The 25,470-nt window shown below is 46.3% G+C and overlaps 1 protein-coding gene across 1 annotated transcript in view; it reads right to left on the bottom strand.

The window, feature by feature from the left end:
• NCBP1 (nuclear cap binding protein subunit 1) overlaps window positions 1–25,470 on the bottom strand; it is a 2,903,332-nt gene that overhangs the window by 1,906,087 nt on the left and 971,775 nt on the right. The gene's annotated exons all lie outside the window — the stretch shown is intronic.

Here is a 25,470-nt window from a genome sequence, read left to right as displayed (position 1 = left end):
CTCCTAATCACAGATCCAGTAACTGCAGCCCTGCAGGAGGCCTCTAAAGAATCAAAACCACATTGCAAAGTATGCTTTCCAACTTGTTCAGCTGCATGCAATAATTCCTGCAATTCCTTATTTTCTGCACATTCTGAAATCAACATCATTTTCTGTTTCAGCAATCCCATAACATGTTGTTGGTACTTAAGCATATGAAACTGACAGTTTAAGGTCCTGATTGCCAAGGCTGCAGATGTATAAACCTTTTTTCCCCATCTTTCTAACGGCCTGGAATCTGTCGGAGGGGGTAGGGTTTTTTTGCTGTTGAGGCCTTAACTCCCTTAGGACCCTGTGAAATAGTTTCAGGATCAGCAGCAGGGTTTCTAAATAAATATGTATGAGAGTCAGGGACCCTGTAATACCTGTCAGGCTTACTGGGATCCAGATGTAAAGAGTCAGGCTTGACTCCAAAAAACATCATCCATAATGTCTAACACAGGGGGAATGGCTAAAGGCTTGTGCTGAGGGAGGAGGAAATCCCTGAGCCTCTTTTTTGATTCTGAGAAGTCTTGACTCTCCCAGTGAAAATGCTCCCTCAAAGTATGCAAGGTTTCTCCAAATGAATAATCCTCAGGAGGAGATGCAGATGGAATAGACTCCTCAGCATCAGAATCTTCACAGGGAGGTAAAGATAATTCCTGATCAGAAGAGGAATCAGAAGAAATAGAAACCTAATCTGAAGATTCATAGTCGGTGTCCTGGCTAGGCCTCTTACCTGGAGAAGGATGGGTACCCCCTGATCAAGGTAATAAGGTCTTCAGCCATTTTGATCATCTGTTTTTTAGGCAGAGGCCTGTGCACGTGACTCAGGTATCAGTTTTTTAGTTTTAGAAGGTGTCTTTGCCTTTGGTTTTGCAGCTTTCGTCAGTTTGATGTAAAAATGTTGAAGTTTGAATACACCCTCAGAAGCCGGTGCCTACTCAGCGGCTCCAGACCCATCTGAAGGAGATATATCTGTCGGTCCAATATCTTGAGTATCTTGCGTCATATGCCTAACTCCACAAGGGTGTCGGGTAGAGGCCTGCAACTTGAAGGTAGTGGGTATCAGGGGCTGAGAAAGCGCCTCAGTGAGTACCGGCGAACCGGCGACTGGCTTAGAAGCTTTGTCGTTGGTTTTGGATCTCTACTACCTTTCTCTGTCCTTTTCTTTGCGTTTTTTATGCACTCCGGTAGTTGGATTGCTATCCAACGACATCTCCGGGTAGTTAAATCTGTTTCCAAAATACTTAGATGCAAAAATATACTGACCCTCAATACTGCATTGGTTAAATCTAGCACAAAACCGACAGCCAGGCACGTTGTGGTCAGGGCCTAGGCAAGGAATACAGTATAAATGGAAAGCCTTATGAGGTATTTGCTTCCCACAAGTAATACAATTAACTTTTTCTGACATCGGTTTAAAGCAAGAAAAAAGTTACCACAAAGGGGTACTTAGGTTTATTGAAAACTTCGGTTCTGAAACTCAAACGTGAATATTTCAGTAGTCGGCCAACCGGCACTTGTGAAATGCTTCTGCTTCGGGCACTGCGCGGCAAGAAAGACTAAAGAAAATGGCGTCGGCTGCATGTTTTATACCCCTGACAACCTGATGTCATGGAAGAGAAGACAGCAACCAACGCAAAACCCAAGACTTTGGAATTCAGGCCGACGAAGGGCAACCTGCCAGGAGATTACCCAAATGTAATGAGCAAAAGTGAAACACGAAGAACATCAGCACAGTCAAAAAAGGAACAAGCTCTGGATTGTACATTCATTTTATAGTGGGACACAACAGTATGCACTGCAGACCATGTAGCAGCTGCACAAATCTCAATCGGAAAATGGGATTGTAAAACTGTAGAAGTTGCCACTGCTCTTGTGGAATTAGTTGAGTGGTTTAGACCCTAGTTCCCAAAGGATATATACATCTTGAAAGGGTGATCTTAGAAACAACTTGTCCCAGCTTAGATTTAGAGAATACAATGGACAATTGGTCTGATTTTCTACAGTTCTTATTTCTGTGCAAATAAAAAGTACAGTTTTGTACCTACCATAAATGTAGATGTTCGAGGATCCACATTGCTGCAGTCCTAACTATTGGGTAGTCCGCTGTCCAGTCGGCCCGAATACCAAAGTATATGGCTGACGTCGGTCAGGGCGCATTAGACTGACGTCAGTACGTCAGGGTACTAATGCGCATGACCGACATCATATCCTCAGTCTTTTCTTGCCCCAGATGTCAGAAGACCCTAAAAAGACAAGGCCAAAACCAAAAACTCTAAACATACCTGCACCAAAAATATGTACAATAAATACAAAATTACCAGAATATAACCTCACCTACACAACCACCCCTAAACACAGAGGGAAGGAGGGAGGGTATGGACTGCAGCAATGTGGATCCTCGAACATCTACATTTATGGTAGGTACAAAACTGTACTATGTTCTTCATTCCACATTGCTGCAGTCCTAACTATTGGGTAGAATCCCAAAGCAGAGGTAAGGGAGGCTGGCAAATCATAAGGAAGCAGGAGCTGACAACATGCCTTGCAAAATAGCTGTGGCAAAACCAGCCCTAGACTTAGAGTAGAGAGGAAGGTGATAATGCTTAGAGAAAGTATGCACTGAACTCCAAGTAGCTGCCTCCAAAATATCCTTAGTTGCCACCCCTTAGAAATGCTGTTGAAGTGGCAGTAGCCCTAGTGGAATGAGGCCTAATCCCAGCTGGAATCTCCTTGCCATGATGGGAATAACAAATGCAATGCAAAACCCAATCCACCTAGAAATAGTTTGTTTTGACACAGGCTTGCCCTGCGAACTCAAAGCAAAAGAAACAAACAACTGCTGAGACTGCCTAAAAGCCTTAGTCCTGCTTAAATAATAACGTAATTGCCTGTGTACATCTAAAGTGTGCAAAATCTTTTCCCCTTTATTTTGAGGGTCTGCATAAAAAGTAGGCAAATGAATAGTTTGGTTTAAAGCCACACTAGAAACCACCTTAGGCATAAAGGAAGGATTAGTACGTAATGATACCCTATCCTTATGAAAAATCAAAAAAGGCTCTACCGCCATAAGGGCCTGCAATTCAGAAACCCTTCTTGCAGAAGTAATGGCCAACAAAAAAGCAGTCTTCCATGACAAGTATTTCAATTCAGCAGTAGCCGAGGCTCAAAAGGTTGTAGAGTAAGTTTCTCCAACACAAAATTGAGATCCCAAGCAGGAGTAGGAGCTCTACGTGGGGGTCTTATATTCTTTGTCCCTCTTAGAAATTGCTTGAACAAAGGATGCGAAAACAATGGTGGGTCACAATCATAGTGAGCTGAAATTGCTGCAGCATGAATCTTAATGGAAGAGAAAGACAAACCTTTGTCCAATAACTCAGTAAGATATTGAAGAGCCACACTCAAATTAGGCTCAGAAATCTCCAAATTGTTTGCTGCACTCCAAAATAAAAACCTCTTCCATTTTTCTGCGTACACTTTCCTTGTACTAGGTCTTCTGGCTTCCATCATCACATTTAAAACTTGTTGAGGAAGTTGAGACCTGCTGTGTTTCAAAACAGAATATGCCAGGCTGTGAGATGAAGAGAGTGAAGCTTGACATTGAGCAGGTGACCATTCCTCTGAGACAACAGGTGTGGAATCAAAGGTAAAGGCCATGGAGGCTTCCTTACCAGACTCCTCAGTAATGGGTACCAGTGTTGCCGAGGCCAATCTGGAGCTATTAAAATCATCCGTGGCTTGTCTTGTCTGACCTTTAGGAGCACCTTTGGGAGAAGAGGCAGAGGTGGAAAGGCATACACATGAAGATTTTTCCAACTGAAAGACAGAGCATCCACTTTCCAAGCTGTATGATGAAACCCCTTTGTGCAAAACTTTGGCAGCTGGTGGTTTAGTGGAGAAGCGAACAGATCTATGTCTGGAGTTCCCCATGACACTGTCAATTTTTGAAATACATGAAGATCCAGATTCCACTCGTGGGGATCCATGATTTGTCTGCTTAACACATCTGCTAAGGAGTTCTGTGCTCCCGGCAGAAACCTTGCCTGAAGAGTTAGTTGCAAGCTGAGCGCAGTCTCCCATAAAATCATTGCTTGCCTGCACAACGGGTAAGAATGTGTTCCCCCTTGTTTGTTGATGTACCACATGACAGTTGTGTTGTCTGTTAGAATCAACACCTGCCCTGGAAGAAGTAACTCCTTGAAAGCCATTAATGCAAACTGGACTGCTAACATCTCTTTCATGTTGATATGTAGATGCTGTAGTCTGGCAGGCCACTTGTCTTGTATCCACTTTCCATTTAGATGAGCTCCCAAGCAATGTCTGAGGCATCTGTCGTTAGAATCTGACTCGCCTCTGGCCGGGTCACAGAGAGTCCCTTGTTTAGGTGACATTCCTGAGCCCACCACAAAAATTCCTTTTGAATGCAAGGTATTATTTGAATGACAGTGTCCAAATCCTGGCAGTGCTGTGTCCATACATTTTTGAGATACCATTGCAGCTTCCTCATATGCAGTTTGGCATTGGGAAGCACCAGAATACAAGATGCCATGAACCCTAAGGCTTGAAGGACTGTCCTTGCAGTCAGCCCGGACTGAAGAGATAGGTGATGGAAGTAACTGGAAAGATTCTTTTGTTTGTCCGGGGTTAAAAGGCCATCTGGGCTGCTGTATTCAGTCTCACACCCAGAAAGCACATGTCTTGAGAGGGTACTAGACTGGACTTTATTTCGCTCACAGAATACCCTAGGCATCTTAGCACTGCTATCACAAATTCCAAATGCTGTAAAAGGTCTTCCTTTTCTTGAGCCAGAATCAGGCAGTCGTCCAAGTAAGGATAGATTTGAATTCCTTTTAACCTGAAGTAAGCTATCACTGGAGCCAGAACCTTTGTGAATACTCTGGGCGCAGTAGATAAGCCAAAGGGCAATGCAGAGAACTGATAATGAGAATTTCCAGCTCGAAAACGCAGATACTTCCTGCAACTTAGTCTGATAGGCACATGAAGGTAAGCTTCCCTGAGATCTAAAGTTACCATCCAGTGATCTTTGCCCAGCAGAGGTAAAAGCTGTTGTAACGTCAACATTTTGAACTTGGGAATGTCCAGATAAGTGTTGAGGATAGATAAATCCAAAATTGGTCTCCACGTGTTCCCCTTCTTCGTACTAGGAACAGGCGAGAATAAAATCCTAGGCCCCTTTCTGGCACAGGAACTGGCTGAATGGCCCCTATTTGGAGCAACAGAGAAATTTGCTTGTGAGCCTCTTTTCTTTGTAGAGGAGGAATGTCTGGCATGCCTTTGAAAGGAGGCAAGGTATGGAAATAAAACCTGTAACCGTGGTGAATGATATCCAAAACCCATCTGTCTTGGGTAATTAAATCCCAATTTTCTTTGAAAAGAGCCAGCCTTCCTCCCAAAGGTGCTGCCAGGCGAGAATGTACTGGCAGCTGAAAAGGTAGGTCATTGGGTCTGTTTACGAAAGGACTGACCCCTGCCCTCACCAGAAGACTGAGCAGGTGAACTCCTGTTCTAGGCCTAAAAGAACCTTGTGCTCTTCGCCTACCACGCCTAGACCTACCCCTAGACTGGGAATCATAAGCAGGATATGTCCATCCCTTAGTAGGCCAATTTCTACTAAATTTCGGAGGCTGAACCTGCAAAAAATCCTTAACAGTTTGCATAGACTTAGCCTTGTCCTCCATTTTCTTCAAAACTGCTTCCACAGGCGAACCAAACAACACATCAGACTGTAAAGGAGCATCCAAAATCCTTGTTTTAACATGCTCAGCTAAATTCTGATCTCTCAACCAGGCGTGTCTACGAAGAACAGAACCAGTGGCAGCCACCCTCGAGGAGGCCTGCACAGCATCAAAACCACACTGCAAGGAATGTTTACCCACCTGTTCAGACACATGAACTAAATCCTGCAACTCTTTACACTCAATACCTTCTGCCAGAGCATCCACCTTAGATTTCAATTGTGAAAGGAGATAATTCTGATATTTTAACATGTGAAACTGACAATTCAACACCCTCATGGCTAAAGTGGAAGAAGTATACACTTTCTTTCCCCATCTATCCAAAGCCCTTGCCTCTTTATCAGGAGGAACAGGATTTTTAACAACAGAGGCCTTCACACCTTTAGGCCCCTGAGAGACAGTTTCCGGGTCTGCCCTAGGACTCTTAAAAAGATACTTATGAGCTTCAGGCACCCTATAGTACCTATCCGTTTAACTGGGGCAGGAGGCAAAGAATCAGGATTCAGGAAGCCTCTGCAAAACATCTTCCACCACATTCAGAACAGGAGGTATAGCTAAAGGCCTATGCTGGGGTAAAACAAGAATTCCCTAAGCCTCTTCCTGGAATCAGAGAAATCTTGACCTTCCCATTTAAAATGCTCCCTCATGGAATGCAGAGTCTCTGAAAATGAAAAATCCTCAGGAGGAGAAGCTGAAGGAGTAGAATCATCCACATCAGAATCAGAATAAGGAGGATACTCCTGCAAGTCTTCAGCCAAGACTCAGAAGCCTCGAACATTGCTCAAAACTCTCAAACTCAGGTTCCACCCTAGGCCTCTTATCAGGAGGGGGCATAGAACCTCTAATCATAGTAATCAAATCCTCTGCCATTTTAAGCATATGTTTCTTAGGCAAAGACCCTGAAGCACTAGGAGAAACCCCCACTGAAGCTAAACTTGGCCTGCCTCTCAAAGAAGCCTTGGAAACAGAAGGGGAGGCTCTAACCACCTTAGGAAGAGAGGGAAGAACAGCCACCTGAGAAGCCCCCTCAGCCTGGCCTACTTCCTGAGAAGACACATCCTGTAACAGTAAAGTCTCTCCCTGAGACTCCAGAGAACCTCCTGGCAGAACCTCCGGCTCCACTGAGCCTTCTAAAGAACCGACGTCCGGGACTGTCGGTTCTTCCACTCTAGGCTTAGCTGCTTTGTCCTTGCGCTTTTGGCGAAGCGCCGGAGCATCCGACGGCATTTTATAATTACAACGCTTCCCAAAAACTAACCTGGCACAGTCTAACCTTCTCTTAATAGTGCGTTTGTTAAATCTAGCACAAGAGCGGCATCCAACAACGTCGTGCTCAGGCCCTAAACAAGGTATACACAAAGTATGGTAATCCCTATGAGGTATCTGTTTCCCAAAAGAAATAAAGTTATTCACTTTTTCTGACATCCGGTTAAATACTGAGGCAAGAAAAAAACAAAATATTCCCCAACGGGGTACTTAGCCAACTTTGATTCGGTCTGAAACTCTGACTTCAGAAACTTTCAGAACGCCAACCTGCACTCGCAAAATTGCTTCTGCATCGGACCATGCGGCAAAAAAGACTGAGGATATGACGTCGGTCATGCGCATTAGTACCCTGACGTACTGACGTCAGTCTAATGCGCCCTGACCGACGTCAGCCATATACTTTGGTATTCGGGCCGACTGGACAGCGGACTACCCAATAGTTAGGACTGCAGCAATGTGGAATGAAGAACATTCTAAGTTTTATATGAACGTCATGGGAATGTAATGCACATTCTCCTTTGTCAGCGTACTTAGGAAAGAATGCAGGAAAATATATAGTCTGGTTTATGTTGGACTTTGATGCCAACCTAGGGATGAAAGACAGATTTGGTTTTAGAAAAACGGTACTCATGAAAAAACAAATAAGGTGGTTCACATACATGACAGAGCTTGAAGTTCTGAAATCTTGTTAGCAAATGTGACTGCCACCAAAAAGATAGTTTTCCATGTTAAGAAAGTACAGTTGTGTACACTTACCATAAAGGTAGATGCAAGAGTGTATTCACTGTTGCAGTCCTTACAAAATGGGTTATCCGGCTCCCAGTATCCCACAGTCAGCCAGAATACCAAAGTCCTTGGTATATGACGTCGGCTGCCTTTGGTTTAGGCCTGACGTCAGAACGTCAGGTACAAAGGAAGGCAGCAAACGCCATTTCCTCAGTTTTTCTCAACTGTCAGGAGCCTCCAAAAAAAGGTTAGACCAGGAAAAGAAAAATCCAGTCTGTGCCCTAGGAAAAAAGGGAGATGGAAGGGGGAGGGACCAGGACTGCAACAGTGAATACACTCGAACATCTACATTTATGGTAAACATACACAACTGTACTATGTTCGTGTTTCACTGTTGCAATCCTTACAAAATGGATCGATTCCCAAAGCCCAGGAAAAAAAGGGGGGAGGAGGAACACCCACTGTTTAAGGGTTGGTAAGGATGCCCTGCAATACTGCAGTGGCAAAACCAGCCCTGGACTTCGAAAACAAGGGTAAATTGTAATGTTTAGTAAAAGCGTGGACAGAAGTCCAGACAGCTGCTTCCAGGATGTCCCTAGTAGGTACACCTCTTAAAAAAGCTACTGAGGTAGAGGCTGCTCTAGTAGAATGGGTCCTAATAATCTGTGGAGGAACCCTGCCATGCTGTAACAAAAGTGAATACAATGAGCAATCCACTTAGAAATGGTCTGTTTAGAAATAGCTTTGCCCTGAGCTCTAGTAGCAAAACTGAACAACCAATCCAACTTTCGAAAAGGTTTAGTCCTGTCCAGGTAAAATCTAAGCTGCCTATGCACATCCAGGCGACACAGTAACCTTTCAACTTTATTCTGAGGATTAGGAAAGAAGGTAGGGCAGGTGGATAGACTGGTTAAGAGTCGGGCTAGAAATTACATTAGGCATAAAGGCGGGATTAGTTCGAAGAGAAACCCAATCCACATTGATGATGATTAAAAGGCTCTGCTGCCATTAAGGCCTGCAGCTCAGAAACTCTTCTAGTTGAAGTAATGGCCAAGAGAAAGGCAGTTTTCCAGGAGAGAAACTTCAAGTCTGCTGAGACAGCTGGTTCAAAAGGAGGCAGAGCAAGTTTCTCAAGAACAAAATTAAGATCCCAAGCAGCTGTAGGTGCCCTTCTGGGAGGCTTTAAATTGCTAGCTCCCCTGAGGAACTGTTTCTTCATCAAGGGATGAGAGAAAATGGTCTGCTCAAAGGAACAATGAGCAGAAATTGCTGAAGCATGAAGCTTGATAGAAGAAAAAGGAAAGTCTACCATTAAGCAAGTCTGCCAGACAGACAAGAAAAAGAGGAGGAGTAGGTTGAGAAGGGTCTTCCCCTCTAGTCTGTATCCAAATGGAGAATCTTTTCCACTTATCTGCGTAAGATTTCCTAGTGCTAGGCCTCCTGGCCTCACGAAGGACCTCAACTTCCTGTTGAGAAAGGTTTAACTTATGAGCCAGGCTGCCAAAGGCAGAGTCTGAAGATGAGGATGCAGAATTTTTCTCCCCTCCTGAACCAAGAGATCTGGTATCAAGGGAAGATGCCAGGCTTGAGACTGGGAGAGACTGCAAAGTAGTAGATACCAATGTTGCCTAGGCCAGTATGGAGCTATGATGATGGCCTTTGGTTTTTCATCCCTTATCTTTAACACTCTAGGAAGAGGAGGCAGAGGAGGGAATGCATACATCGAGAGCTGTGTCCAGGGAAAGGACACAGCACCCACTTTCCAAGCTTTGTAGCGATAATCCCGGGTGCAAAAGGTTGGAAGAAGGTGGTTGGTTGGAGATGAGAAGAGATTCACCTAGGGAGTGCCCCAACGCTGAATGATGCAATAGAAGATGGTCTTGTTTAGTTGCTACTCGTGAGGATCCAGGACCTGCCTGCTCAACCGGTCTGCCAAGGTGTTGAGCCTTCCTGGAAGAAACTTTTAGTTATGTACTTACCATAACTTTAGATGTTTGGGATCCATCTCGCCTACATTCTGTACTGATGGGCTCGGAGCCGAGGATGGCACGCTATGCTATAGAGCGAAGCCTCTTATTGGCTGAGCTATTCTCTATCCCAGGATGCACCACCGCTAATCCCCCAGATCTTGTTTGTCCGCATTCATGCACACACACATAACTGTTTATATAACATTGCCAGATGTTTCAAGATGAAACAATAGAATTCGGACCGTCCGATCTCTTCTGATCTCCAAGGCAGGGGGAAGGAGGGTGGGTATTAGAATGAAGTAGATGGATCCCAAACATCTAAAGTTATGGTAAGTACATAACTAAAAGATGTTATGTGATCCTATCTCGCCTACATTCTGTACTGATGGGACAGCGTCCCTAGCACCTAATTCCTGGGTGGCTCACTGGAAAACACTCCTGAGCACTGTGGAACCAAATGAAGCTCGCCCCCGAGATGCCACATCCAATTTGTAGTGGGAAATGAAAGTGTGCGGGGAAGACCACGTAGCCGCAGCACAAATGTCACTAATGGCAAGCTTAGAATGGAATGCTATTGAAGTAGCCATAGCCCTTGTAGAGTGAGTTTTGACAGAGGTCGTAAGCTCTTTATTAGAAAAGGAATAAGCCTGACTAATACAGTCCCTGATCCATTTGGCAATAGTGACCTTTGTGATGGCTTTGCCCAATTTATTATCCGAAAAGGACACAAACAACTGATCTGATTTCCGTGTTTGTTGGGTCCTGTAAAAACGCAATTGCCTATGAACATCCAATGTGTGGAAGACGTATTCTGCTTTGTTTGAGTACTTTGGAAAGAAAACTGGAAGTTCTAATGACTGTTGCAGGCAAAAACTGGAACAAACTTTAGGGACAAAAGATGGATCAGGCTTGAGGGATACTCTATCTTTGTGAAAAACCAGGTACGGTGGTTTGACAGACAGAGCTTGAAGTTCTGAAACTCTTCTGGCAGAAGTAATCGTGACCAGAAAGGCGGTTTTCCAAGAAAGAAATTTCAAATCACATGTTGCTGCCGGTTCGAAGGGGGAGGAGGTTAAGGCACGTAACACCACATCGAGATCCCACAGAGGAGCAGGATGAGAAATTGGAGGTCGTAAAAGCACAGCACCTTTCATGAAGGTTTTACACAATCTGTTGCTCATTAAAGGTGGGTTTGTAGATTCATGGAAATTGAAAATAGCTGCCAATTGGACCTTGATGGTAGAGACTGAAGAACCTTGATTAAAAAGGGAAGTCAGAAATTTCAGGACTTCCGATACCGGAACAGTGATGGGATCCAGACCCCAGAGTTGAGCCCAAATAGCAAATCTCTTCCATTTGCTAGTATACAATTTTTTAGTGGCAGACTTGTGGGCTGAGGATAAGATATGTATGACTTCCGGGACTAAGGTATGATTCCTGACTATAGTCGGAAGAAGAGGAGCCAAGCTGTTAACTTCAAAGTGTGAAGGGACTGATGGAGTTGTCCCGACTGATGAATTAATAGGTCTGGGATCTGATCCAGGAACCATGGACCGTCCAGTGCACATTTCCGAAGATAGGGGAACCATACCTGACGAGGCCAGTAAGGGGCAACTAAAATCATTTTGCTCCCCAAGTGAGACGCCTTTTGGATCACTCTGGGAAGGAGGGGAACTGGGGGGAAGGCGTATAGCAAGCCGGTGGGCCAAGGATGGGCTAATGCGTCCATAGGACTCTCCCCCGGAGCTGGAGTGAGAGAGAAGAACTTCTTGCACTTCGCGTTCAGCGGGGTTGCGAAGAGGTCGCAACAAGGAGTTCCCCATCTGCTGAAGATCTGAGTTGTCACTGCATCATTCAGAGACCACTCATGAGGAGAGAGAATAGTTCTGCTTAGCCTGTCGGCTATCACGTTGGACTTGCCAGGGATATGAGTCGCCACTAGAAAACTTCTGGTCGCCACTGCCCATTCCCAAATTCTCATGGCCTCTCTGCAAAGGGGGTAGGATCTGGTCCCTCCCTGCTTGTTCAGGTACCAGACTACTGACATGTTGTCGGAGTGAACGGCAATTACGCCCTGAGGGAGGTAATCGTGAAGGGCTTGTAGAGACAGAAACACCGCCCTCATTTCTAAAATGTTGATATGAAGGAGGCTCTCTTCTCTGAATGCCATTTGCCTTGGACTGACCTGCCCAGGGAATGCCCCCCCCACCCCATCTGGGAGGCGTCCGTAGTCAAAGTGGCCACAGGAGGAGGTGGAACAAAGGGTCGTCCCTGATCCAGATTGGAGGGCACCAGCCACCAGCGAAGGTCCCGTCTGCAGGTTTCCGTGATCCGTATGAGGTGACAGAGGGAGATCCTGAAAGGACCACTGTGTCGAAAGGAGCCACTGGAGAATTCTCATATGCAATCTTGCTAAGGGGACTAGAAGAACAGTGGCCGACAGAGCCCAATAGCTGCAGGACCATCCTGGCTGGAGCTTTGGATCTGAGAATCAAGGCTCGGACTTGAGCCTGTATAGTTTGTATCCTTTCTGTAGGAAGATAGACCCGCATAAGGTTTGAGTCTATCTCTACTCCGATGAACCTTATGCGCTGAGATGGCAGCAACACAGACTTTGGCCAATTGAAGGTAATTCCAAGGGAAGTGCCTAGTGATATTGTGGCTTGTAGGTTCTGCAATAGTAGACGCCTGGAGGTGGCAGTTAGGAGCCAGTCGTCCAAATATGGAAACACCTGGAATCCTAGACTCCTCAGGTGAGCAGTCACGACCGCCAAACATTTGGTGAACACCCTGGGAGCTGTGGTGAGACCAAAGGGCAGTGCGCAGAACTGAAAATGACTGTCTCCCAGGCTGAAGCGCAAATGTCTCCTGGACGCCTGATCTACCAGGATGTGGTAATAGGCGTCCTTGAGATCTATGGAGCACATCCAAACACCTTTCTCCAGCAGTGGGAGAATGGATTGTAAGGTGACCATTCGGAACTTGGACTTTCTGACTGATCGATTTAGGATGCTGAGATCCAAAATGGGCCTCAAGTCCCCGGTCTTTTTTGGCACCAAAAAGAACCTTGAGTAAGTCCCTAATCCGATCTGGTCTGCGGGGACCGGTTGGATGACTCCTTTTTGAAGCAGCTTTGAGACATCTAAGGCTGCGATTTCCCGTTGACTGGGTGGCGGGTCCGGGATTTTCTTGGACGGTGGGGAGTGAGAAAAGGGGATGGCGTAACCTCCGGCGATGATTCGAAGCACCCATCGGTCCTGAGTGATACCCTCCCAGGCTTTTAGGTGCCTCGAAAAACGACCCCCGACTGGCTCCGGAGCTGCACAGTCGGGCAATCCTTCAGGGATTGTGGAAGGCTGAAGAGCCACGAAAGGACTCATGGTCTCCAGTGTTGCAGGAGCCTCTGCCACCTCTGGGACGGCGTCTTCCAGAAAAATTTCCCCCTCCTCTGCCTCTAGAAGGGGGATCGTCCTGCTGCGAGGGATAAGACTTCTGGGATTTACAGAACCACATTTTCCCTCCTCTTTTAGCCTTGGGATAAGGCCGAAAGGGAGTGGAAAATCGTGCCCCTACGGCAGTCAAAGTCTTACCTTCTTGCTCGCAGTGGGTCAATGTGTCCTTTACCTTGGGTCCAAACAAAGAGGACCCATCAAAGGGAGCGTCGGCAAAGGAAGACTTAAAGGCTTCCACAAAATGACACAGGCGGAGCCAGGCTTGCCTCCGTAGAGCAACACCCGTACCTGCCGCTCTACTCGCCCCTTCGGCTGCATATGAAATGAGCCTCATGGACGAGTTTGATATTGATGACAGCGTAGCCAACTGAGAGCCAACCGTCTGGGCCAGCTGCTCAGGTAGGTTACCCAAGAGGGAATCTGAAAGCTCCTTGATCAGATCCCTCTGAAATCTAGTGAAGTGCATTAAATAGTTCAGGGGCCTTAAGGTAAAGGCCGCTGAACTGAGGGTGTGCTTCCCGTACCGATCCATGCTCCTAGACTCCTTATTTGGAGGATGGACAGACGTCGAAGCCTCTGCTACATCCTGTTGGGTAGCAGATGCCACCACCAAGGCATCTACAGCCACACCTTTGGTCAAAAACTCCTTCTCTGGGGGTGCTGATAAGAACTTGTTTGGGCGAGCAGGCACTGGTTCCACAGAGTCTGGATGTTCCCACGCCCTTCGACAGATCAAATCTAGGAGCTCGAAGGGCGGAGACACCCAGGAGGCGGAGGGCTGAGCCCCGGCGGCCTTGAGGAACACCGACTCGTCAGCGGAAGGGGGTTTGGAATGCCAGCCACCTCGTTGTTTGAGGGCTTCCAAGATGTCTGCGAAGGAGACATCATCTGAGGATGACTTAGGGGACCCCTCCGCATCATCAAGATCAGTGTCCGACGTGAGAGACTCATCGGGGGAGTCGACGTGCTTCCTCTTGCACAGTCTTTTCCTTGGGGGTTCCTCTGAAGAAGCTTCAGAGGGACCTCCAGGAGGGGGGGAAACCCCACTGGGGGTGACCTCAGGCCCCGGGGTTCCACTGTCTAAGGACAGGGGGACTACCAAAGACCCAGTCTCCGTGTGTAGGGAAGGTGCTGGTGAGACCGTGGAGGTAGCCAAAGAAGATTTGGCCAAGGCACTCCTCATGGCCCTGAAGGCCGGACGGCCAGAGTCCTGGGAAGTTCCAACCCCCGTGCCCACAACAGTAGATGGCACCCCCGCAGCCGACGCACCGAGAGGAAGGCTCGGGACCGAAAACATCGGTCCCAAAGCGTCCCCTCCAGGGCCGACAGAGGAGGTCCGTGTACCGAACTCCGACTCGAGAGCCGGGGTTGGAGTAAGGGTCGGGGCCGACCCGAAAACCTCCATCTGCTCCACCAGCACCGGCTCCAACGGTGCCGAAGCTGTTGGAGGAGGAACCAGAACTACAGGGTGGGCCATCGGCTTCGAAGCAGAATGGGCTGGAGCCGAAACTAATTTCTGGAATACAGGAAACTGAAATAGTCTTAGGAGCACCCTGTCGATGTCCGAATCAGACATCTTAGAAGATCAGGAGGAGACCGACTGGGTCCGAACCGCCTTCTCCATCGGCTCCGAAGGACTGGGGGACCGGCTCCGAACAGACTACCACTATCGGTGCCGAGGGAGATTCCAAAACAATTTCCCTCGGTGCCGAGGTGGGCTTCGGCACCGAAGGGGAAGAGTCTGAGCCGGCAACCCTCATCGGCTCCAATATCAGTGGAGCCGATGAAGGTGACCCGCCTCTCGAAGCCCCAGCCATCGGCTCTGAAACAAGAGGAGTTGAGACTGGAGGCATCGAGGCAGACCGTTCCGCCCTCAGCTCCGAAGTCCGTGGAGCCGATGGAGAAGCCTGCCTAGATTTCTGACTGGTCGGAGCCGACAATTTCTTTTTTTTTTTTTTTTAGCTGGAGAGGAAGAGGAAGATAAAGCCTCCTCGAAGGAGGGTTTAATCAGCCCTTTCAAGATCAATTTATTCTTCCTCTCTTGGAGGACCCTAGAGGAAAAAGGGTGACACGCTGCAGGACTCCTGTAGGTGTTTGGCGCCCAAACAGTACACGCATAATGAGTGATCATCAGTGATGGACATTTTATAGTTGCATCTCGTGCACTTTTTAAATCCTGAGGGTCTATGCTCTTTTGACATAATGCCTGAAAACTACTCAGTATATTAGTAGAAAAAAACACAATATATGTCACTTAATAAGATTTAACAACAATAAACCTTTTTTTTTTTTTTTTTTTTAAACGAAAAGCCACACAAAAATTACAACCACAAAAAACACCAAAAAGGAGGGCCAAGAACCCTCTAACTTAAACATGTACTTGACCTCTCTAAAAAAAAGTAGACTCACTAAAGAATAGGGGAAGGCCCCTCTAACTTAAACAGAAACCTTTCCCTGTTCAATCACACAAATTTTACCACAAAAAAATAATCAAAACACACTGATACACAACGATAGCTGTCAAAACAGCTTTTGGGTAAAGAATAAAGAATTTCCTGACAGAAAAACTTTGTGAAAAACAGCACTTAGCTCAGCCAAGTTTGAGACCACGTCCTAGCTTGTAAGCGGCAAACGAGATCTGGGGGATTAGCGGTGGTGCACCCTGGGATAGAGAATAGCTCAGCCAATAAGAGGCTTCGCTCTATAGCATAGCGTGCAGAGTCGGAGCCGAGGATCGGCTCCGAGCCCATCAGTACAGAATGTAGGCGAGATAGGATCACATAACATCTGAGCTATCAGATCAATGCCCATGGAAGCTGCTATGGACCACAGTATCTTGCTTTGTCTGCACAGGGGGTAAGAGTGAGTCCCTCACTGCTTGTTGATGTACCACATGACTGTAGTGGTGTCCGTCCTGACCAGAAGAGTATCAGGAGATAAAAGATGCTTGAAATCCATTAAGGCCTGCTGGACCATCAATTCTTTCAAATTTATGTGCAAATGACCCTGTTGATAGTTCCAAGTCCCCTGAATGCATCTGCCCTCTAGATGTGCTCCCCAAGCGTAGTCCGACGTATCTGTGGTGAGAGTCTGGCTGGAAGGAGGTGGACAGAAATACAGGCCTTTATTTTGTGCACAGGACGTCACCCACCAAAGGAACTCAGTCTGCAGGCAGGAAATCACAGGAAGTATCAAATCTAAATCTTGAGTGTGTTGACACCAAAGGTTTTTGAGGTACCACTGTATTTTGCTCATATGCAGTCTGGCATATGGAATCATCAGAATACATGAAGCCATGAATCCCAGGGCTTGAAGGAATTGCCTTGCAGAGAGCTGGGTCATGCTTGCCAAATTCTTAAAGAATTTCGAAAGATCCACTTGTTTCTCTTGTGGGAAGAATACCGTCTGGGCGGCTGTGTTCAGGCTCGCTCCCAGGAATAAAAGGTACCAATTTTTACTTCTTTTCGTTGATAGTGTAGCCCAGTGTGCTGAGAAGATTCTTTACGAAGTCCAAATCCTTTAGAAGTTGCTCTGGAGAGTTTGCCTGAATAAGACAATCGTCCAAGTAAGGGTAAATATGAATGTGTCTTTGCCTGCAAAAAGCAAAGACTCAAGCCAGGCATTTTGTAAAAACTCTGGGAGCAGTAGATAAGCCAAAGGGCAGTGCAGAGAATTGGAAGTGCCTGTTCCCTGCCCTGAAACGAAGGAAAGTACAGTTGTGTACATTTACCATAAATGTAGATATTTGAGTGTATTCACTGTTGCAGTCATTACATTTGGGTTACCTGTTTGCAGTAGCCCTCTGTTGGCCTCATTAACAAAGTCTTGGGTCCTGGCGTCAGTTGCTGTCCCTTCTTCCATGACGTCAGGGGTATAAAACATGCAGCAGACGCCATTACATCAGTTTTCTTTGCCCCAGATGTCAGGTGCCCCCCTAATGGGAAGCAATTAAATCTATAAATGCAAGGATTAACCTCCAACAAAAAAGCAAATACACCAAAAGGCTTTTGAGCATAGTAAGGGAGAGTAGAGGAATAGCCAAAAGAAGAAAGGGGGCTAGAGGGAGGGCAACCAAGACTGCAACAGTGAATACACTTGAACATCTACATTTATGGCAAGTGTACACAACTGTACTATGTTCTTTGTGTTTCACTGTTGCAGTCATTACATCTGGGTAGATGCCCAAAACTAAGGTTGGGAGGAGGAATTTAAATAGAACTGGGACCAGCTATAAGGCCCTGCAAGACTGTAGTGACAAAGCCAGCTCTGGATTTAGAGAAAATTGGCAATTGATAATGCTTGGTGAAAGTATGTACAGAACTCAAGGTAGCAGCTTCTAGGATGTCCCTGGTAGGGACGCCTCTGAGAAAGGCTGTAGACGTAGATGCAGACATGGTTGAATGGGGTCTGATGCCCTGTGGGATAGGTTTTCCATGGTGCTTACAGCAGAAATTAATGCAGTGGCCTATCCATTTTGAAATGGTTTGCTTTGAAATAGCTTTCCCCTCTGTCCATGCAGCAAATGCCACCAGCAGTTGTTCAGATTTCCTTTGAGGTTTAGTCTTAAGTAGAATCTAAGTTGCCTGTGCACATCTAAGGAGTGCAGTATCCGTTCCCCTTTGTTCTGTGGGTTAGGAAAGAAGGTAGGCAAATGAATGGACTGATTAAGAGCCACACTGGATAAAACCTTGGGCATGAAGGCGGGATTGGTTCTGAGGGGAGGCTCTGTACTATAATGAGCTGAAATGGCTGAGGCATGAATTTTGATGGAGGAAAAGGACAAGCTCTTATGAAGCATCTCAGTCAAGTATTGTAGAATCTGAGGTAAATTGGGCACTGCTGCACTCATCCCTTGAGATTGGTTCCAGGCACAAAATCTTTTCCATTTTGCAGCATAAGATTTTCTAGTACTAGGCCTCCTTCCCTCTAAAATGATATCCATCACTGATTTACTGAGGCGTGGTAAAGGAGAGAGTAGGTAATTAGCCAGGCCGCAAGGTTCAGGGTTTGCAGCTGAGGGTGCAGAATCGGGTTCTCCTGCTGAGACAACAGGGAAGGAGTCTGAGGAAGGTGCCATGGGGCCAAGCGTGACGCACTGTGCAAGAGGGGTACCAGTGTTGGCGTGGCCGGTCTGGTGCAATTAAAATCGTCCTTGGCTTGTCCTGTCTGATCTTCAGTAGTACCTTGGAGTGAAGAGGCAGAGGAGAAAAGGCATAAACTGACAGTTTTTTTTTTTTTTTTTTTTTTTACAGCTGAAGGATAGAGCATCCGCTTTCCAAGCTTGTTTGTGGGGAATCCTTGTGCAAAATTTGTCCAATTGATGGTTCTGGGGAGAAGCAATCAGGTCTACATCTGGGCTCCTCCATTTGCTTGTCAACATGTTGAAAATCTTTGATTCCAGTTTCCACTCGTGTGGGTCCATGAGGTTTCTGCTTAATCTGTCTGCCATTGTATTTAGTTTTCCTGGCAGGAATTGAGCTTGTAAATTCATTTGCTAGCTCAAGGCTGTGTTCCACAATGCCATGGCTAGTATGCAGACGGGGTAAGAATGTGTACCCCCTGCTTGTTTATGTACCACGTGATAGTGGTGGTGTCCATCTTTAACATTAGTTGTCCTGGAAGAATGTGATCCTTGAAGGCTGTCACAGCATTCTGTACAGCTAACATTTCATTTTGATTTATGTGCAAGTGCATTTGACTTGGGTTCCATTCGCCCTGAATGCACTTCCCTGCCAGGTGAGCCCCCCCATGCATAGTCTGATGCATCTGTTAAAGTTTGGGCGGCAGGGGGTAGAGTGAATGGTAGTCCCTTGTTTTGGTGGCAGACTTCTGCCCACCAAAGGAACTCTAGGCGCAGACAAGGTATGATACAAATCATTGCTTCTAGATCCTGAGAATGATGACACCATAGGCTTTTGAGATACCAATGTAGTGTCCTCATATGCAGCTTTGCATATGGAATTAGAAGAATGCAGGAGGCCATGAACCCCAAGGCTGGCAGCATTTGCCTTGCAGATAGCTGGGTTTTTGTGGCCACCTGTTTAAAGTAGGTTGTCAAATGAATCCGTTTCTCTAGCATGAGAAAAGCCATCTGGGAAGTTGTATTCAAGCTTGCTCCCAGGAATATAATTTGACAGGGTACAAGGTGTGATTTATTTTCGTTTATGGTGTACCCCAAACAAGTCAGCACCCTTTGAACAAAGGCCGGATGATTCAAAAGTATGTCCTGGCTTTCTGCCTGAATTAGACAATGCCTCATGTACACAGACAACCCTCTCCTCCTCCCAACAAATTCCAACACATGTGAGAGATGCAACCATATAGCCAAACTGGAGGCTAAGCTCTCTCAACTAAGTACTGGCGTAACCAGTCAGGAGAAGGAAACCACACCCACTACAATTCCAGTCTCACATAGACCTACCACGACAGCAAACCAAACATACTCGGAGGCTCTAAATAAAAATCTGCCTAAGCAGCAGAGACCTCCAAAGCAGACACCCAAGCAACCGCTACCCCAAAACAAAACACGTGCAACACAGCTCACAAAGCCAGTGTGCCGAACAGTCACAGCCCTTAAGGCTAAACAACATACCTGATACACTTGTATTGTCAGGCACACTGACGTCCCGCTCACCAGGCTGAACAAGGAGAAGGTCATGGTGAGCTGCCTGTCGGGCGCTAGGATCTGCCACATAACACAAGCACTCAGGTCACTCTAAGGGAAGCACAAATATGACTCTGTCATGGTCCATGCTGGTGTGAATGATCTGAGACGTACCTCCCTGGACTACATGAACAGCGACAGAGGAGCTCTCTGAGCATGTAGCCCAGGCCGGTATGACCCTGACCTTGAGTAGCATCTTACCCTTACCAAGAATGATGCCACAATATGAAGACAAGATGATCAATTTCAACAATTGGCTTACGTATTGGTGTCATTCAAAGGGGATCCAATGCCTGTCAGCCTGGGATGACATGCTCGACAAGCCACGCTGCTTCGCTAGGGACGGCTTGCACTTGTCACCCCTGGGCTTTCGGATATTGGCAAAGGCTCTTGCTTCCCCCATAGTGCCTTTTTTAGGCAAGGCTCAAAAGACAAACCCATCTCCATAGGTATCAAGGGATAAGAAACTAAGAGTAATGCTACTCAACACTAGAAGTCTAAACCTCAAGATGCATGCACTCGAAACTCTCCTTAGCATGGAGAACATAGATATCTGTGCAGTAACAGAAACCTGGTTCAAGGCTCCCGAGAGCACACCAGCACTACCAGGTTATACCTCATACCATGCTTTTCGGCCCCAAAACTTGGACCGAACCACAAAAGGAGGGGGAATATCAATACTCGTCAAAGATACCCACACCTCCAGGTTGGTGGCACAGCATGAAGCATCACAGACTATCCATGTGCAACTAACAGTGGGTAAAACTGCCTTCCAGTTTATAGCCTGCTAAAGACCACCCTCCTAAACCCAGGAACCCCACTCGGCCTTCCTGAGAACACTAGAAAATATGAAGGTCCCTCCAAACACCATTATATTGGGCGACTTCAACTACCCAAACATAGACTGGGAGCATTACTCTAGCTCCAACACCCTAGCCCAAAGGTTCCTAGAATTTATAAACTCAAATGCTATGGAAAGTACAGTTTTGTACCTACCATAAATGTAGATGTCCGAACTGGATAGCATCTGCAGTCATAACAAGTGGGTTGTCCTGTCGTCAGGCAGCCCTGCAGTCGGCCGGATTCCAAAGTCCGGGTCCGGCTTCGGCTGATGTCGCACTCCACCCGACGTCATCTCTGTTGGTCTTCGGGTATAAAAGCATCAGCCGACGCCATTTTCCTCAGTGTTTCTTGCCCCAGATGCCAGTAGCCCTCTTGCAGGCTAAAATTTGGATAGATGCCAATGTTTCCAAATAGATAGAGGTAAACACAACAATAAGCATATATGTACATATATACAAACAAATACACCATAAAAGACTCCCCCCCAACAGCTAGCTATTAGGAGGGTAAACACCCTAGGAGTACCACAGAGGGGAAGGAGGGAGGGTAATCCTGACTGCAGATGCTATCCAGTTCGGACATCTACATTTATGGTAGGTACAAAACTGTACTATATCCTTCATGGATGCATCTGCAGTCATAACAAGTGGGTAGAATACCATAGCCAACTAGGGGAGGAGGATAAAAGTAGATTATGGTGTGTTTAGGATCCCTTGCAGTACAGCAGTGGCAAACCCTGCTCGGGATCTGGAATATAGAGGCAAATTATAATGCTTGGCAAAAGTATGCACGGAGGTCCAAGTAGCCGCCTCAATAATGTCTTTGGTTGCCACTCCTCGTAAGGAGGCTGTGGTAGTGGCTGTTGCTCTTGTAGAATGAGGTCTTATGTTCTGTGGAATTGGTTTTCCATGGAAGGAGTAACAGTATCGTATGCAATTTCCTATCCATTTGGAGATTGTCTGTTTGGAAATAGCTTTTCCTTCCCTTCCTGTTGCATAGGCTACAAAAGTTGGTCAGTCTTTCTGCTATTTTTGTTCTGTCCAAGTAGTAGCGTAGCTGTCTATGTACATCCAAGGTATGCAGTATTCTTTCCCTCTGTTTTGTGGGTTGGGAAAGAAGGTAGGTAGGTGGATTGCCTGGTTCAAAGATACTCTGGATACCACCTTGGGCATAAATGTAGGATTAGTCCTCATGGACACTCTATCTTGGTGGAAGATTAGGAAGGGTTGCACTGCCATTAAGGCCTGTAGTTCTGAAACCCTCCTTGCTGAAGTAATTGCCAGTAGGAAAGCAGTTTTCCATGACAGGTGTTGTAGGTCTGCTGTTGCTGCTGGTTCAAAGGGTGATAGTGTCAACTTTTCTAGCACAAAGTTTAAATCCCAAGCTGGTAATGGTGGTTTCCTTGGAGGTTTTACATTCTTGATTCCTCTGAGGAACTGCCTGAGCAAAGGGTGCGAAAAACAGGTGGATCAAAGCTGTATTCTGCTGAAATAGCTGATGCATGTATCTTGATGGAGGAGTAGGACAGGCCTGAATGAAGAAGTTCGCCAGATACTCCAGAATGTTAGGCATATCTATGTTTGACACATCTTTTCCTCTTTCGGTACTCCAAATGACAAACCTTTTCCATTTTCCAGCATAGTTCCTTCTTGTTGAAGGTCTGCGTGCTTCAAGAATAATGTCTTTAACTCTTTGAGAAAGTTCTGGATTAGCTGCTGCTATGTGATGTTCCATGCAGTCAGTTGTAGCGTTTTTAGGTTTGGATGTATGATGCTGTAGTTGTTCTGAGTTAACATCAAAGGCATCATGGGTATTGGCCACATATTGTTCCGAGACATGCTCTTCAGTAGTGGGTACCAGTGTTGTCTTGGCCAGTTTGGGGCTATCAGGATTATCCTTGGACGTTCTTCCTTGATTTTTAGTAGTACCTTGTGTATCAAAGGAAGAGGTGGGAATGCATATGCTGTTAGGCCTTTCCAGTTGAAGGAGAGTGAGTCCACTTTCCATGCTAGTGGATGGAATGTCCTTGTGCAGAATTCTTTGAGCTGGTGATTGAGAGGTGATGCGAATAGGTCTATCTGTGGCATTCCCCATTTCTTTGAGATGGTCTTGAAGATGTCCGGGTGCAGTTTCCATTCGTGGGCATCCGAAGTGGTTCTGCTTAATATGTCTGCTAGAGTATTGTCTTTCCCGGTACAAATATTGCCTGTAACTGAATGTTGTAGCTGAGTGCCAGGGTCCACAGCTCCAAGGTCATTCTGCATAGGGGGTATGAATGAGTGCCTCCCTGTTTGTTGATGTACCACATGACTGTGATGTTGTCTGTCCTTATCATCAACTGGCCCTCTTTGAGGAATGGTTTGAACTTTTGGATTGCCAGTTTTACTGCCAGCATTTCTTTTAGATTGATGTGCAGGTGAAGTTGATCCTGTGTCCACAATCCTTGCACGCATTTGTCCAGCATGTGGGCCCCCATCCTAGGTCTGAAGCGCCTGTTGTGATGGTCTGGCTTGGTTGACATCTGCGAAAGGGTAGGCCTGGGTTTGACTGGCATGCCTGAGCCCACCATAGGAACTCCTGTTTTAAGCATGGAATTAGTGGGATTTCTGTTTCTAGACTGTGTCTGTGTTGGGACCATAAATTCTTTAGGTACCACTGTAGTTTCCTCATATGTAGTCTGGCAAATGGGACCAAGATTATGCATGATGCCATGAAGCCCAAGGCCTGCAGAAATTTTCTTGCTGTTAACTTGTTCAGTTTTGTTAGTGCCAAGAAGTAAAGTGGAAGTTCTCTTTGTTTTTCTGTAGTCAGGAATGCCATTTGTTGTACTGTGTCCAATTCCGCCCAAGAATGTCCTTGTTTGGGATGGTATCAGCCTTGATTTTTGTAAATTGACTGTGTATCCCAGTCCTTGTAGCAAGTAAATGACCCTTTGTAAATCTGTTGTCAGCTTGCTTTTGTTGTCCCCTTGTAGCAGGCAGTCGCCCAGGTATGGGTAAATTTGAATTCCCTGTAGTCTGCAATGGGCGATTACTGATGCCAGGCATTTTGTGAATACTCTGGGCGCAGTAGATAAGCCAAAGGGCAATGCTGAGAATTGATAGTGCTCTGATCCTGCAAGAAATCTGAGGTATCTTCTGCAGATTGGTCGAATGGGGACGTGCAGGTATGCCTCCTTGAGATCTAGAGTTACCAGCCAAGACTCCTTGCCCAGCATGGGAAGAAGTTGCTGAAGGGTCAGCATTTTGAATTTTGGGACAATGATGTATGTATTTAAGGTGGACAGATCGAGAATTGGTCTCCAACTTTTTTCCTTTTATTATGTAGTGCCAGTTCTTTGAAAATAAGGTTAACTTTCCGCCTAGAGGAGCTGCTATTTGTTCCCTGGTAGGCGGAGTTAGGATTAAGTCACTGTGGTTGTGCTGATGTAGTGGCAGTGGCTGTGTCTGTGCCTCTGTTGTTACCTTGCCACTGTCGTCCTCTGTAGGCACCTCCTCTGGGTTGGTTTCTGCCTCTGGAACGTCTATTCCTGCCCCTTTGAAATTTTGTGGAGTCAGGAAAGGACCAATTTTTGGCAGGCCAGTTCCTGCTAAACCTTGGGGGTTGAACCTGCAAGAAATCTTTAACAGTTTGAACAGATTTTGCCTTTTCTTCCATTTTCTTCATAACCTGCTGGGCAGGTGTACCAAACAAACTTGTCTTGTCCATAGGAGCATCTAGCAACTTGGCTTTAACATGATCCGTAAAGCTTGTTCCTTTAGCCATGCATGCCTTCTTATCACTGTGCCTGTCATGGCTGATCTAAATGAAGCCTCCAGTGCATCATAGCCACATTTTAAGGAATGGTTGCTAACCTGTTGTATGTTATTTACCATCTCTAATACATATTTCTTATCAAGAGATTCATCAGTGGTTAGTTTTTAGTTAACTGATCAAGCATAAACTCTTGGTATTGTATCATGTGAAACTGACAGTTTAAAGCTCTAGCTGAGAGAGTAGCTGAAGTGTAGACCTTTTACCCCATCTGTCTAATGACCTTGCTTCCCTTTCAGAAGGAATAGGGTTTTAGCTGCGGTCGCTGCTACTGCCTTGGGACCCTGGGATATAGTTTCGGGTCTGCAAGTGGGGCCTTGTAAAGGTGGTGATGAGTATCTGGCACCCTGTAAAATCTGTCTGGTTTGGCAGGGGCTGGGGTAAAGAATCTGGAGCGGAGCAAACATCATTAAAAGCATCATCCACCACAGATAGAACAGGAGGTATAGCTAAGGGCCTGTGCTGTGGGAGGTGCAGAAAGGTTCTAAGTCTTTTCTGGAGTCTGAAAAATCCTGTTGCTGCCATTGGAACTGTTCTCGCATGGCATGCAAGGTTTCCCAAAGGAGAATTCTTCTGGTGGGGAAGCAGCAGGAATGGATTCTTCAGCATCAGAATCTTCAAAATTGGAGAAGGGAGCCTCTGGCTGGTCAGTTATGTCTGATTCATCAGCAGAATCATCAGAAGACACTGGCTCAGGGGTCTCTGCCCTAGGTCTCTTCTCTGGGGCTGAGAGGCCCTGTCTGGGTGAGATTGAGATCCTCTAATTAAAGAAATTAAATCTTCTGCCAAAGAAAGCATTTGAGAACTAGAAGAGGGCCTGGATGTGGGGGGTTTAACAGGCACTGATTTAGTAGTCTTGGCTGCTTTAGCCCTGGCAAAGGCCTTAATGGACATGGCTGCTGGAGGCCTAGCAGCACCACGTGCTGGGGTAGAGACATCCAAGGGATGGTGTCTGA

Source organism: Protopterus annectens, chromosome 2.part0, assembly GCF_019279795.1.
Source record: "Protopterus annectens isolate FY-2018-M chromosome 2.part0, PAN1.0, whole genome shotgun sequence".
NCBI lineage: Eukaryota > Metazoa > Chordata > Ceratodontiformes > Protopteridae > Protopterus > Protopterus annectens.
This window is presented reverse-complemented; position numbering and strand designations above follow the sequence as displayed.